The sequence below is a fragment of the Scyliorhinus torazame genome, chromosome 10, assembly GCF_047496885.1.
Source record: "Scyliorhinus torazame isolate Kashiwa2021f chromosome 10, sScyTor2.1, whole genome shotgun sequence".
Lineage (NCBI taxonomy): Eukaryota > Metazoa > Chordata > Chondrichthyes > Carcharhiniformes > Scyliorhinidae > Scyliorhinus > Scyliorhinus torazame.
The window spans coordinates 167722866-167738317 of NC_092716.1; the positions used below are offsets into that span (position 1 = coordinate 167722866).

Genomic DNA, 15452 nt, shown 5'->3' on the forward strand with positions numbered 1-15452 from the left:
CATGACGGTTCCTACAAACAGGTGAGAAGGAATTCTTGCTCTTCTGACCAATACATAAGTTCTACATCCACATCGACTTCTTTGTAGTGGGGATCGTAATTTCCGACCATGCTCCACATTACATTGATGTGAGGTTGGAGATGGGCCGAGCCCAACGCCCTCCATGGAGATTGGACACGACCCTCTTGGCTGACAAGGTCTTCTGCCAGAAAACATCACAGGCCATAGGAGGGTACATTATTAACAACCGGAACATAGAAGTCTCACGTTCCACATTCTGGGAGGCTCAGAAGGGGAGAAATTATCACCTACAAGGCTCATAGAGATAGGGAAGAGAAGGCAACAACTAGGGCAGCTAGGGCAGCACGGTAGCATTGTGGATAGCACAATTGCTTCACAGCTCCAGGGTCCCAAGTTTGATTCCGGCTTGGGTCACTGTCTGTGCGGAGACTGCACATCCTCCCCGTGTGTGCATGGGTTTCCTCCGGGTGCTCCGGTTTCCTCCCACAGTCCAAAGAAGTGCAGGTTAGATGGATTGGCCATGATAAATAGCCCTTAGTGTCCAAAATTGCCCTTAGTGTTGGATGGGGTTACTGGGTTATGGGGATCGGGTGGAGGCGTTGACCTTGGGTAGGGTGCTCTTTCCAAGAGCCGGTGCAGACTCGATGGGCCGAATGGCCTCCTTCTGCACTGTAAAATCTATGTTAAAACTAATCGACTCCATCCTGGAGGTCGACAGGAGATACTCCGAGGTCCTGACCGTAGAGCTTCTGGCGGAGAGGAAAAGCTACAAATGGACTTTAACCTGCTATCCACCAGGAAGGCAGTGCACCAACTCCACCAGGCACAGGGGACCCTTTACAAACACAGAGAGAAGGCTAGCCGCCTGCTGGTTCACCAGCAGAGAAAGCAGGCAGCCACGAGAGAAATAGCGCAGATGGAGGACAGCAGAGATGGATGGTAGCCAAACAAAAAAAGGTTAATGAAGCGTTTGAGGTCTGCTTTCGGGGATTGTACACCTCCGAGCCCCCCGACAGGGACTCGTGGATGAAACGGTTCCTCGACAGACTGGACATGATTGTCGTTGCGGGCGACAGATGGGGGAGCTGGAAGCCCAATAGAAATGGGAGAGGTCATGGAGAACATCAACTCCATGCAGGCGGGGAAGGTGCTGGGACATTCGCAGTGCCTTTCACCTCGCACCTGCAGGAGATGTTCACAGATTCGCTAGCGAAGGGCACCCTGCCTCCAACGCTAACACAGAAGTCTATATCGCTGGTACCCAAAACAGACAAAGAACCCACGGAATGCGGATTGTACAGACCCATTTCGCTGCTCAATATGGACATGAAAATATCCGCAAATGTCCTGGCCAAGAGGCTGGAATCCAAGAATCCCTAAAACAACACTGCAAAGGAGAAGGAGCATGGGAGGCCTGGTCCCCCAAACATGCAATACTACCACTGGACAGCCACGGTCGAGATAGTTGAGGGGATGATTGAAGGAACCAACATGGAATGGGTGAGGATAGAAGAGTCCTCCTGTACAGGAATGACCCTCTGAGCCCTCGCCACGACAGCATTCCCATCCTCACCAGCAAAATACTCAACCCGCCCAGTGATAGCAGCAACACTACGAACATGAAACAGAATGAGGCAGCACTTTGGTCTAACCCAGGTGTCCACCATCTGCGGCAACCACAGGTTTCCACCAGCCATGCTAGAAGCCACTTTTAACAAGTGGAGACAGGATGGGACGGAGAGACAAGAACTACCGAACGCAAAGGAACTCCGACATTTGCAAATCAAAAACTTTCCCCGCAAGGAGATGACGAGGTATCCTAGGGCCCCAAGAGACCCACTGTTTGAGGAGCTACTAGAGGCCACAGTCTGGAAAGGGGAACTGTGGAGACATATATGGATGACTCTTATAAAGGTCACGCTCCCCACTGGATGTAACAAGGGAGAAATGGGAGGAAGAGCTAGAGACGGAAGTTGGGTGGGGAATCTGGAGCAAAGCACTGAACAGGGCCAACTCCACCTCCTCCTGCGCAAGACCAAGCCTTGTGCAGTTCAAAGTGGTGCACAGAGCACACCCAACAAGAACCCGGATGAGCAGGTTTTTCCTGTTTTTTCCTGGAGGTGGAGGACAAATGTGAACGGTGCCAAGGAGGCCCGGACAACCATGCCCCAGATTTGTTGGGTTCTGGAGAGCCTTCTTCGAGGCAATGTCCAAGGTAGTGGGGGGTAAGGCTGGAGCCGAGAGTGGCAGTCTTCAGGGTAACGGACCAGCCAGAACTTAATATGAGGAAGAGGGCCAACGCCCTTGCCTTTGCTTCCCTAATCACCCACCGGAGAATCCTGCTCGGCTGGTGATCAACAACACCATCCACAGCTGCAGACTGGCTGGCATACCTATTGGAATTTCTCCATGTGGGGAAAATGAAGTACAGTGTCAGAGGGTCGGAAGATGGCTTCCACAAAGCATGGTGACCATTCATCTGCCTGTTCCAAGACGTGCTCGAAGCCAACAACTGATAGGATGGTGTGAGGGGGGAGGGCGGGTGTTTAGGGGGCCGCACAGGAGCTACCAGTGCCACAGAAGGCAGACAGGAATGGGGGGGCGGGCAACAGGGGGGAGAGACCCAAGGAAACGCCAAAGGGGAACTCAGGGAGAGACTGACATGGGGAATAGAGGGCCCATCACAAAGTCATAAGAATACAACAAACACCAAACAAACCATCTACGGTGAAAGAAAGGGCCGAGGATAGGGCCTGGATGTCATGATATGCAAACATGCAACCAATGAACACTCAGAATAGGACACAACCAATGAGCAGTCAGGAGACTCAGAGGTGGCATCACCACAAGGGGGCATGACATAAACACTATAAAAGGGATGAGGCACTCACACCCTGCCTCTTTCCACAGACAGACATCTAGAGAGTTAGACAGGGTTGATCAGCAGCATCACATCCCAGCACGTGGCTTAGAGCAAGCTGGTACAGTTGGACTGAGTTACTACAGTTAGATTAGCAGAGAGTCGAACTCATTTGATAACTGTGTTGATAGTTCAATAAACACGTTGAACTAATTTCAGAGTCTGGAGCATCCTTTAGTTAAGACTGCATCAAGTAGCAGCCTGTGTTATCCGAAGCAGCATAACACAACATGATACCAGGAGTGACTGTTCAATCTATTTAGTTCAACTCAGCAAGATCCGTGACAACCAGCTACTGAATACAGGCACAATGGACAAGATTCAGGCTCCTCATCAGCTCAGGACCACTGGCAATCTTAGTGCCAACTGCCGATCATTCAAGCAGAAATTTCAACTATACGTGGAAGCATCCGACCTCAATGGCGCGACCGATGGGCGGAAGATAGCTCTTCTACTCACCACTGCGGGTGACCATTCGATAGAGATCTTCAACTCCTTTCACTTTTCCGAAGGGCAGGACAAAACGAAGTACCAAACCATCCTGGACAAATTCGACAGCCACTGCGAGGTGGACACCAACAAAATCTTCGAGCGCTACATCTGCAAGCAGAGGATGCAAGGTAAAGACGAATCCTTCAACTCCTATCTAACTAACCTTAGACTGCTAGCGCAATCCTGCAACTTCAATGATATCACTGACTCCATGATCAGAGGCCCAATCGTTTTTGGAGTCCACTCTGATCTCTGCAAGAGCAATTGTTGAAAATCAAGCACATGACCCTGCCAGTCGCGATTGAAACGTGTACTGTGCATGAGCACTCTAAAAATCACTATTCACAGTACAAAACGGCAAAAAGTGAAAAACAAGCCTCCCACGAGATGGAGAGTGTTCAGGCCATCTCCCGGATGCAGCGCCTCCACATTGACGAAAGCAGACATTTCGCGCGCTCTTCCCGGGGCCCGACGCAAGCGCAATGCGATCGGCAACACGAAGCGGCCGAAAACCGCACTGCGCAGGTGCAGACGTCTGAGAACCGCACCGTGCATGCGCAACAATGCACTGAGCGTCATGACGTGTGCGAACTGCGGCACCGGCCATTTTAAAAAAAACTGCCCTGCAAGAGGCAAACGCTGTTTAAACTGTGGGAAACCAAACCACTATGCAGCCCTGTGCAGATCTACACCACCAGTCAGGAGCCAGCACTCCTAATTCCGACAGCGGCACATCAGAAGTGTGCAACACCGAATGCATGACTCGGATGCAGGCAGTGCGACGGATCCAGATGATGAATACCTGGACAACACTTACCGAGTGGGCATTATTATGAAATGTGAATACGCCACACCGGACACATCGCAAGTCCAATCAATCCTGGCCTTGGATTCCGAGGACGAATGGCATGCAGTGATGAAGGTCAACCACTGCCCCATCCAGGTCAAACTGGACACAGGTGCCTCTGCCAACCTGATTTCGCAGGTGGTCTTCAAGAGAATCAAGAAGCCCCCCACAATCCTTCCAGCTGCCTGCAAACTCCTGGACTACAATGGAAATGCAATGAAGGCACTGGGATCCTGCCATCTGCAGGTGTCCAGCCGACACACACAAGCAAGCTTACGCTTCGAGATTGTTAAACCAGACATGGCGTTCCTGCTAGGTGCGCACATCTGCAGGCAACTGTGCCTCATTCAAAGGGTCGACACCATGACACTGTCCCATTTGGACCTTCAGGCCAGCATCGACGGCATCCTAACCCAGCACCCAGATGTATTTAGCGGGATGGGCACGCTGCCGTACGAGTACAAGATTCTATTGCGGCCTGGTGCCAAGCCAGTGGTCCACGCACCATGACGAATCCCTGCTCCACTGAGAGAGCGCCTGAAGGCAGAGCTCACGAGTCTATAACAAAAAGGCATCATCTCCAAGGTCACTGAACCAACCGACTGGTCAGCTCGATGGTGTGCATAAAGAAGCCTTCGGGGACCTACGCATCTGCATTGACCCCAAGGATCTAAACAAAAACATTATGCAGGAACATTACTCCATCCCAAAGAGGGAAGAAATCACGAGTGAGATGGCACACGTGCGCTTCTTCACAAAATTGGACGCATCCCAAGAATTTTGGCAAATCCAACTTGAAGAATCCAGCAGAAGGCTCTGCACCTTCAACACGTCTTTTGGCAGATTCTGCTACAACCGAATACCATTTGGCATCATCTCGGCATCAGAGATTTTCCATCGCATCATGGAACAGATGATGGAGGGAATAGAAAGGGTTCGTGTCTACATTGACAATATCATAATCTGGTCCACAACCCCAGAGGAACATGTGTCGTGACTCAAGAAAGTATTCCAACGCATACATGAACATGGCCTCAAGCTAAACAGGTCCAAGTGCTGTTTTGGGACATCCACGCTGAAGTTCCTGGGCGATCAGATTTCGCAACACGGTGTGCGCCCGGACACAGACCAAATTAAAGCCATCGAGGCAATGAAAGTCCCTGAGGACAAGACGACAGTATTGCGCTTCCTGGGAATGCTCAATTTCCTTGGCGAGTTCATCCCGAATTTGGCCACACACACCATGGCCCTACGCAATCTGGTGAAAAAATCAACCGCCTTTGAGTGGAAGATGGAGCACCGACAGAGTGACTGGAACTGCAAGCCAAGCTCACTACTGCACCCCTCCTTGCATTCTTTGACCCAGACCGAGAGACCAAGATATCCACAGATGCGAGTCAGGGTGGCATTGGGGCGGTGTTGCTTCAAAGAGACGATACATCATCCTGGGTACCAGTAGCATTTGCGTCACGCAATGACACCCACTGAGACCAGATATGCGCAGATTGAGAAGGAGTGTTTAGGTCTTCTCACCAGCATCCTCAAATTTCATGATTATGTCTACGGCTTGCCAACATTTACTGTTGAGACGGATCATAGGCCTCTGGTCCACATCATCCAAAAGGACCTGAACGACATGACGCCTCGTTTGCAGAGAATTCTGCTCAAACTCCGCAGGTTTGATTTCAATTTGGTGTACACACCTGGCAAGGAGCTCATCATCGCCGATGCATTGTCCCGCTCTGTCAACTCACACAGTGAACCACTGGAGATCATCCAGCACATTGAATTGCAGGTACAACTGTGTGCAAGCAATCTCCCGGCAACAGATGAGAAGATCATTCTCATCCGAGAAGAGACGGCCAAAGACCCCCTGTTGCAGCAAGTCATCCACAACCTCAGCAATGGCTGGCAGAAATGGCAATGCCCTCAATTCTACAACGTCAAGGACGACCTGACGCTGATCGTCGGCATCCTGCTCAAGCTGGACAGGATAGTCATCCCGCTACGTCTCCAGAGCATGGTACTGCGGCAGATTCATGAGGGACACCTGGGCGTAGAAAAGTGCAGACGCAGGGCCCGGCAAGCTGTCTACTGGCCCGGCATCAACCAGGACATCACGGACATGGTCCTGAACTGCGAAACCTGTCAGAGGTTCCAACCAGCGCAGAGCAAGGAGACGTTCCAACCACATGACCTAGAGACCTCTCCGTGGTCCAAGGTTGGCATTGACCTATTCCACGCGAATGGTCGCGACTATATCTTAATCATCGATTACTTTTCAAACTATTCTGAGGTGCTGAAGCTGCCAGACCTCACCTCATGGACCGTCACTAAAGCATGTAAAGAGACATTCTCACGGCATGGCATCCCGAACACCGTCATGAGCGACAATGGCCAGTGCTTCCACAGTCAAGAATGGTCCACGTTTGCCAAGAGCTACAATTTCAGGCATGTCACCTCCAGTCCGCTCTATCCGCAGTCCAATGGCAAAGTCAAAAAAGGGGTGCACATCGTTTAGCAGCTCATCCGCATGGCCTCGGACTCCGCTTCCGACATACACCTTGCACTACTTGCATGCCAGGCGACTCCCTTGTCCACTAGCATGTCGCCAACTTAACTGCTGATGAACGGGGACCTGCAGACGACGCTTCCAGCCATACACCTGCTCAACCTTGATCACCTCCCGGTGCTGCAGAAGATGCAGCAGCTTCGCGACAGCCAGGAGCAGGGCTATGACGCACATGCCACTGATTTGGACGTGCTATCCCCGGCAGACACGGTCAGGATCAAGATACCGGATGGTGGGTGGTCTGCTCAGGCTGTCGTTGTTCGACAGGCCGCGCCCAGATCCTATTTCATACGTATGGCTGATGGCTCCATTGTGCGAAGGAATCGAAGGGCACTTCGAAAAGTTGCTTGCCCACAACCACTTTCCCCTCCATTTCCACATGTTGAATTGCCACCTCGAACCACGAGGCCACCAGTCATGCCTCCCACTCGCCTGTCAAGACACCGTCATCCCCTCCACCACCTCTCCGCCAGTCGACGAGGATCAGACGCAAGCCTCAGAGACTGGATTTATGAGCATTTGTTTTGTTTGTTCTGTTCAGTGTTCCTCAGTCAGTCACATTAGACAGACACATTCACACGTATATACATCTAAAAAAAAAGGGGGGGAGATGTCATGATATGCTAACATGAAACCAATGAACACTCAGAGTAGGACACAACCAATGGGCACAACAAGGGATGAGGCACTCACACCCTGCCTCTTTCCACAGACAGACATCTGGAGAGTTAGACAGGGTTGATCAGCAGCATCACACCCTAGCACGTGGCTTATAGCAAGCTGGTACAGTTAGACTGAGTTACTACAGTTAGATTAGCAGAGTCGAACTCATTTGAGAACTGTGTGAATAGTTCAATAAAATGTTGAACTCATTTCAGAGTCTGGAGCATCCTTTAGTTAAGACTGCATCAAGTAGAAGCCTGTGTTATCCGAAGCAGCATAACATAACACTGGAGACAGGACGAAACGGAGTGTGGGGGGGGGGGGGGGGGGGTACCCGGGGAGTGTAAAGGTGGGGGGGGGGGGGGTGCCGAAAAAGAACATGACATGTAAATTGTCACCGTTTCATCCATTTGTTGTTCAGCATAAAAATGCAAACTTTAATAAAAATATTTTTAAAACAGAGAAGAATGGAACATTCCACTCACATAAGGTGGCATTTTCCATCAATCAATAGGAGAAGACTTCTTGTATATGTTTGGATTTAACTTCCTGAATACAATACAAGTTCAGTACAACATCCATCAACTGGCTTAGTTGCAAATGTTCAAAGCAGGTGAGATTCCTGATCTGTTCTAATATAACTGACCTCTCTCATTTGTGGGGGTGCTACAGTCGGAATTATTGCTCACATGAAACAATCAATACCAACTTCCATTCTTGATTGCTGATCAGTGGGCCCTGCTGGGGAATGCATACACCTTGCAAGGAGCAGGAAGCAAGTTTGGTCTTGACTCAACTGGTCGCTCACATAGTGGAATAACCTGTTAACACACAGTGACAATTAAGCACTGAAATTTAACACTCGACCCTGCTGCTGATATCAGTGAAACCATTTCCCAGTGAACAGTCAGTTGGTTCAAGAGGGGAAGAGATAAACTTGACAAAGCAAAATCGATTAAAAGACGCATGATCTCCTGGAAAGATGATATACACAATGTTGAGGATGAGTATTTTTTGATTATGTGATTGGCTTTGCATTGGCTTCAGTTGAGTGTCAGCTCTCATCCTGACAGCAGATATGCCAAGTCAGTTTTTGGCTGATATCCTACGGTTGTGTTCTCACAATCTTCACTGAATGCAGCCGAAATATGACTCCTTTTGCTTTCAAACCTCGAGAAGAATGCACAGTTCTGAACTTGACTGCTATTGTGCTGCGGTTACATTTCCTTTAAAATTACAAAACATTGCACTGGTGAATTGCTGTTTTCTGTGCTGTAATTTGGTACTTACAGGCGGGAGAATGGGACAACACTAATGGCTTTGGACCACTCACTCTATAATTTCTCTGAAGAATATTACTGGAACTTGGCAAACTGAAGATATAAATTTAAAAACAACTGAAGTTGGCCTTTGAAGGTACAATAAGTCCTTGGCTGCAGTTCCCTGTAAATTTCATAAGGTGTGCCTGGAGCACGGGGTTGATTGATTAAGTGAGTTTCCCACTCATTTTTCACATGGGAAGGGGAAGAAAAAGAGAAAATAAATACAGAAAAGCAAGCAGTTACACAGCACAGCACAAGCTGCTGCTATTAACAGACAATGGTTTGAGTCATGGTCCAACATCACTGGGGTAGAATTTCCACACAAAGGTTTAAATTCAATTTATTAAAATTCTTCTCCATTGTAAGGGAAAGAAGTACTACAAAATATAGTTTTCGGACACAAGTGCAACTCATTTTCGAGGAAGTCTATTGCATAGGAATTACCGTCAGTGTTACCTACAGTACAATGTCATTCACCTGTTCACAGAATTGTAGCATGCCGGACAAAAGGACACTATTTGGCTCATCATTCCCATGTTGGCTCTTTCAAAAAGCTATCCAATTAGTCTCAGTACCCTGTTCTTCCTTTGAGCCCTGTAAACTTTTCCCCTTCAAATAGTTAACGCCTTTGAAAGTTATTATTGAATCTGCTTCCAGTGTCCTTTTAAGTAATGTATTCCAGGTGAGAATAACTATAGTGTGCAAGTTACTTTTCTCATGTCGTCTCTACTTTTCTCGCCAGTCATCTTAAATCTATGTCTTCTGGTTATTGACCCTCCTGCCATTGGAAACAGAAGGTCAGATTTTTGCCACAACGGAGAGGCTCCATCGGAGGAGTGCAGGTGGGGGCATGCTTTGGCATATGTTGGCATGGATGAAAGTGAGTGTGCAGGGTGTGCGTGCTGGAGGACTGGTTTTTGTTTATTTCTTTTCTTTATTAATTTAAGTAATGTTGGATTACAGAGGCAGGCCTTTCATCCAGCTCGCCTCCGCATCCGGCAGCCTCCGCATTTGTTCTGAGATCGCCCTCCCTGACTCATATTCACTTAAGCTCCTTTAAATAATTGGCAGGTGATAAGCAGAATACGCAAGTGCAAAGGATTATCTTGATGTCAGTAGAGGGCTGATGTGTTGGGTAGGCTGGGTCGATGTGGACTGCACTTGATGCAGTGTAGCGAGAGACAGACCTCCAACACTTGATAAGATGCAACACAATTTTATTTAACATCTAAACTATTATACACGTTCAACTGTGGGTTGACACTATGCTGACTTGACTGGAGACCTGATACTAGCCTAACCAGACTTACTAGCTACCACATGGTGTTTGAACTGGCCAACTCACTAACTCTGACTGTCTCAGAGGCTGGGTCCCGAGAAAGTGGGAAAACTGGTGCCCTCTGGCTTTATAGTTATCGTGTCCTGTCTGGTGATTGGCTGCTCTGTTCTGTGTGCTTACTGGTCATCCTGTGTGTCAATCACTGCCTGTCTGCACTCCATTATATACATAGATGTATATTATGACACCCCCCCTTTTTTTATTCTGTATTGTGTGTGTTGAGATAATAAACATTAAGGTGCATGTGCGTGTGGATGTGTATATGTGCGTGACTATATACAGAATGTGCTAAAATGACCATATGTACACAGGAAGGAGCCGCTAGTGCAGATATAGGGCAGGTGAAACGGCAACAATATTTACAGAGGTCAAAACGATAAGGTAACACAGTTGTGCAAAAGTTCAATCAATAAGTTTAGTCTCTGCGGCAGGCGACGAATTCTGGTTGACTGCCTCAAGGATGAATCAGGGGCCGCCTGCACTTGGATAGGCGGGACCGCCACCAATGCGGTGGTCGCAGAGGTCAGCAGGATTGCTGATAGATCAGTGGCCTCGTGGTAGAGCACGTCCGGAGGAAGCATTGTGTGAGGCGGGACATCATGGTTAGGTGGCGGGCGTGGAACTCTGCGCAGCGCCCGTCTGTTGCATCGGAAGAAGGAGCCATCAGCCATGCAGACGAGGAACGATCTCGGGGCCACTTGCTTGACCACCACAGCTGTGGCGGCCCAGCCGCCGTCAGGCAACTGCACACGAACACGATCAGTTGGGACCAGCTTGGGGAGATCCATGGCATGAGCGTCGTATGCTGATTTCTGTTGGGCCCGAGGCTGCTGCATCTTTTGTAAGACCATGAGATGGTCAAGGTCTGGAACATGGATGGCTGGAACCATGGTTCGCAGAGTGCGATTCATGAGCATCTGCACGGGAGACAACCCAGTGGACAGCGGGGATGCTCTGTATGCCAGCAGCGCCAGGTTGAAGTCGGAGCCTGAGTCTGCAGCCTTGCATAGTAATCTCTTGACGATATGGACCCCTTTTTCGGCCTTCCCGTTTGACTGCGGGTAGTGGGGGCTGGAGGTTACGTGATGAAAGTTGTATAGGTGGGCAAAATCAGACCATTCCTGGCTGTAAAAACAGGGACCATTGTCACTCATCACCGTGAGAGGGATCCCATGCCTGGCAAACGTTTCTTTGCATGACTTCATCACCGCCTTCGACGTGAGGTCGGACAGTTTCACCACTTCAGGGTAATTAGAGAAGTAGTCGACCAGGAGGACATAGTCATTCCCCTTGGCGTGGAAAAGGTCGACACCGACTTTGGACCATGGGGAAGTCACTATCTCATGTTGCTGCAGAGTTTCTTTGCGTTGAGCTGGCTGAAATGTCTGACATGTGGGGCAGTTGAGGACCGTGTTGGCAATGTCCTGGCTGATGTCTGGCCAATAGACTGTCCCTCGAGCTCTGCGTCGACATTTCTCGACCCCCAGGTGACCCTCATGGAGTTGGCGAGCACCATAGCTCGCATGCTCTGCGGAATCACAATCCTATCGAGCTTCATGAGGATGCCGTCCACCACCGTCAGGTCGTCCTTGACATTGTAAAACTGGGGACACTGTCCCTTCTGCCAGCCATTCGTGAGGTGCTGCATCACATGCTGTAGCAGTGGATCCTTGGCCGTTTCCTCACGAATTTGGATGACCCTCTCATCAGTGGCCGGAAGATTGGAGGCACACATTTGCACCTGCACATCGAGTTGGCAGACAAAGTCAGTTTGTTCACATGGTGTGGTGATAGACCTGGAAAGGGCATCTGCAACAATGAGTCTTTTGCCTGGCATGTCGACAAGTTCAAAGTCATAGCGGCGTAGCTTGAGAAGGATTCGTTGTAACCGAGACGTCATGCCATTCAAATCCTTCTGGATTATGTGGACTAGTGGTCTGTGGTCCATCTCAACCGTGAATTTTGGGAGGCCATACACATAGTTGGTAAATTTGTCGATTCCCGTTCGGAGGCCCAGGCATTCCTTCTCGATCTGAGCATACCATTACTCAGTGGGCGTCATGGCTCTGGAGGCATATGCAACTGGGGCCCATGAGGAGGAGTCATCCCATTGGAGGAGCACTGCCCCAATACCGTCCTGGCTCGCGTCAGTGGATATTTTGGTCTCTTTGGTAGGGTCGAAGAACGCCAGAACCGGGGCTGTGGTGAGTTTTGCCCTGAGCTCACGCCATTCGTTCTCATGAGAAGGCAGCCACTGGAATTCCGTCAACTTTTTGACGAGTTGGCGGAGGGCTGTGGTGTGTGCCGCCATGTTGGGAATGAACTTCCCAAGGAAGTTGACCATCCCTAGAATGCGGAGGACCGCCTTCTTGTCCTCTGGGGTCTTCATGGCATTGATCGCCGAGACCTTGTCAGCATCTGGCCGCACGTCTTGCTGCGAAATGTGGTCACCAAGGAATTTGATTTCTGATTGACGGAAAGAGCATATGGCTCTGTTGAATCGGAGGCCATGCTCATGGATTCTGTGGAATACCTGCTTGAGGCGATCGATGTGTTCTTGAGGAGTTGTGGACCAGATTATGACATCGTCAACAAACACGCGCACCCCCTCGATACCCTCCATCATCTGTTCCATGATGCGGTGAAATACCTCTGAGGCAGAGATGATGCCAAAAGGCATCCGGTTGTAGCAGTAGCGACCGAACGGGGTATTGAATGTGCACAGCTTCCGACTGGATGCATCCAGCTATATTTGCCAGAACCCCTTGGCGGCATCCAGCTTCGTAAAGAGTTTGCCATGAGCCATCTCGCTGGTCAACTCCTCTCATTTTGGTATCGGGTAATGTTCCCTCATGGTGTTGCGGTTTAAATCCTTGGGGTCGATGCAGATTCTAAGCTCCCCTGACGGCTTCTTGACGCAGACCATGGAGCTGACCCAGTCCGTGGGTTCTGTGACCTTTGATATGATGCCCTGGTACTGGAGGTCCTGTAACTGCTGCTTCAGGTGGTCCTTGAGGGGTGCCGGCACCCGACGTGGTGTGTGGATCACAGGGGTGGCGTTTGGTTTGAGCAGGATTTTGTATCGGTATGGGAGTGTGCCCATTCCGTCGAACACGCTGTGGTACTGCGTGATGATGTCATCAATTTCAGCCTGGAAGTTCTCATCAGGTAAGGCTGTCGCCTGTGAGGATGACATGGTGTGGACTTGCTGAACCAGGTTCAGGAGTTTGCAGGCCCGAGCACCGAGCAGGGATGCTCTGTCAGGTCCCACGATCTCAAATCGCAGTGTCGCTTTAAATGACTTACTGGAAACTCAGAGATGGCAAGAGCCACTGGCAGCTATGGCATTGCCATTGTAGTCAAGGAGCTGGTAGGCCGGTGGAAGAATGCTTGGACTGACGCGGATGGTGTCGAGATCGGATTTGGAGATGAGGTTCGCCAATTCGCCGGTGTCCAGTTTGAACCTGATGCGAGCCTTGTTGACTGTGAGGGCAGTACACCACTCATCGTTGGGATCCACGCTGAGGATCAGGAGGTGCTTTGCTGTCTTGGAGAAAGGCAGCGCTTGTTTCGTAATGATGCCCACCCGGTATGGAGATTTGAGGCACGCAGCATCAGGATCTGTTGGGCTGTCGGGGTCGGAGTCTGGCATGACCTGCTGTATTGAATGGACGCTTCTGCGCCGCGGCTGGGATCGCTGGATGCTGGGCAGTGGAGCAGATCTGCAAAGGTCTGCGTAGTGGCCAAGCTTGCCACACTGTAGACACCATCATGATTTTGCCGGACATTGCTGCTTTAACTGGGCGGAGCCACAATTCGGAAACGCCATGACGCCAACATCAGCGCTTTCTGTGCACCATCGCGAATGCACAGTGCGGTCGAACGACGTACACACCTGCACAGTCTAGTCGTCGGTCTCGCCGTCCCCTTGGTCGTGGTGCGCATGCGCAGGGTCCCGGGAAAAGCGTGCGGAATGGCCACTCTCGTTGATACATTTGTGCGATGGCCTGCACCCGTTCCGCGTCGTGGGAGGTTAACTTTGCCGTTTCTGCCGCCCTGATGTGGGAGTACTAATTGTTAGCATGTTCGTGGAGAACGCACATTTCGATGGCGATGGTGAGGGTGAGCTGCTTGACTTTCAGGAGCTGCTGGCGAAGTTATTCGGAGTGGACCCCGAAAACGATCTGATCCCGGATCATGGAATCAGTGGTCAAGTCATAGTTACATGACTGCGCGAGGATGCGGAGATGGGTCAGAAAGATTGAAAAGGTTCATCCTTACCCTGAAGCCTCTGCTGGAAAACGTACCGTTCAAAGCTCTCATTCACCTCAATGTCGCAGTTGCTGTCGAACTTCAGCAGGACTGTTTTAAATTTTGTCTTTGCCTTCAGCGAATGTAAGGGAGTTGTAGATGTGGATGGCGTGGTCCCCGGCTGTGGAGAGGAATAGTACAATCTTCCTGCCGTCCGATGCTGACTCGAGGTCGGTGGCTTCTAGATAGAGTTGGAACTTTTGTTTGAAGATCTTCCAATTTGCACTGAGGTTGCCGGCGATGGGGAGCTGTGGAGGAGGGCGGATGTTTTCCATGTCACCGGATGGCTGTTTGCTGGTCAACGCTGATTCACTCAAGGTAAATCCATCAATTTTCAGCATCACTCACTGGTACCATGATGAGTTGGATAGGCTGGGTCGATGTGGACTGCACTTGATGTAGTGAAGCAAGAGACAGACCTCCAACACTTGATAAGGTGTGACACGATTTTATTTAACATCTAAACTATTATACATGTTCAAATGTGGGTTGACACTATGCTGATTTGACTGGAGACCTGATACTAGCCTAACCAGACTTACTAGCTACCACATGGTGTTTGCACTGGCCAGCTCACTAACTCTGACTGTCTCAGAGGGTGGGTCCTGAGAGAGCGGGAAAACTGGTGCCCTCTGGCTTTATAGTGGTCGTGTCCTGTCTGGTGATTGGCTGCTCTGTTCTGTGTGCTTACTGGTCATTCTGTGTGTCAATCACTGCCTGTCTGCACTCCATTGTATATATAGATGTGTATTATGACAAGGGCTATCCTGCTTTATAAGATTCAGGGCAAGCCCTATTCTCAGATGTTGTAGCAACTGAAATTCAGGACTCACTGTGAAACCACTCTTCAGCCTTTTCTGAATAGTCTAAGTCCTGTATTAACGAAGAAAAGGATTTTTGACTTTTTAAAAAAAATTTCCCTTGCCATCTACAGAGCTTACATATGAGAAGGAGTCCATATCCAA

General features: G+C 49.8%; 1 long non-coding RNA gene across 1 annotated transcript in view; it reads right to left on the minus strand.

Annotated features, from left to right (window-relative positions):
- Positions 1 to 3406: 3406 nt before the first annotated feature.
- The window catches only part of LOC140384892 (uncharacterized), a 197688-nt gene continuing 185642 nt past the window's right edge, over positions 3407 to 15452 (minus strand). The window contains exon 3 of the long non-coding RNA XR_011933201.1: positions 3407 to 3541. This is a non-coding gene — a long non-coding RNA (uncharacterized lncRNA). The remainder of the gene's footprint in view (positions 3542 to 15452) is intronic.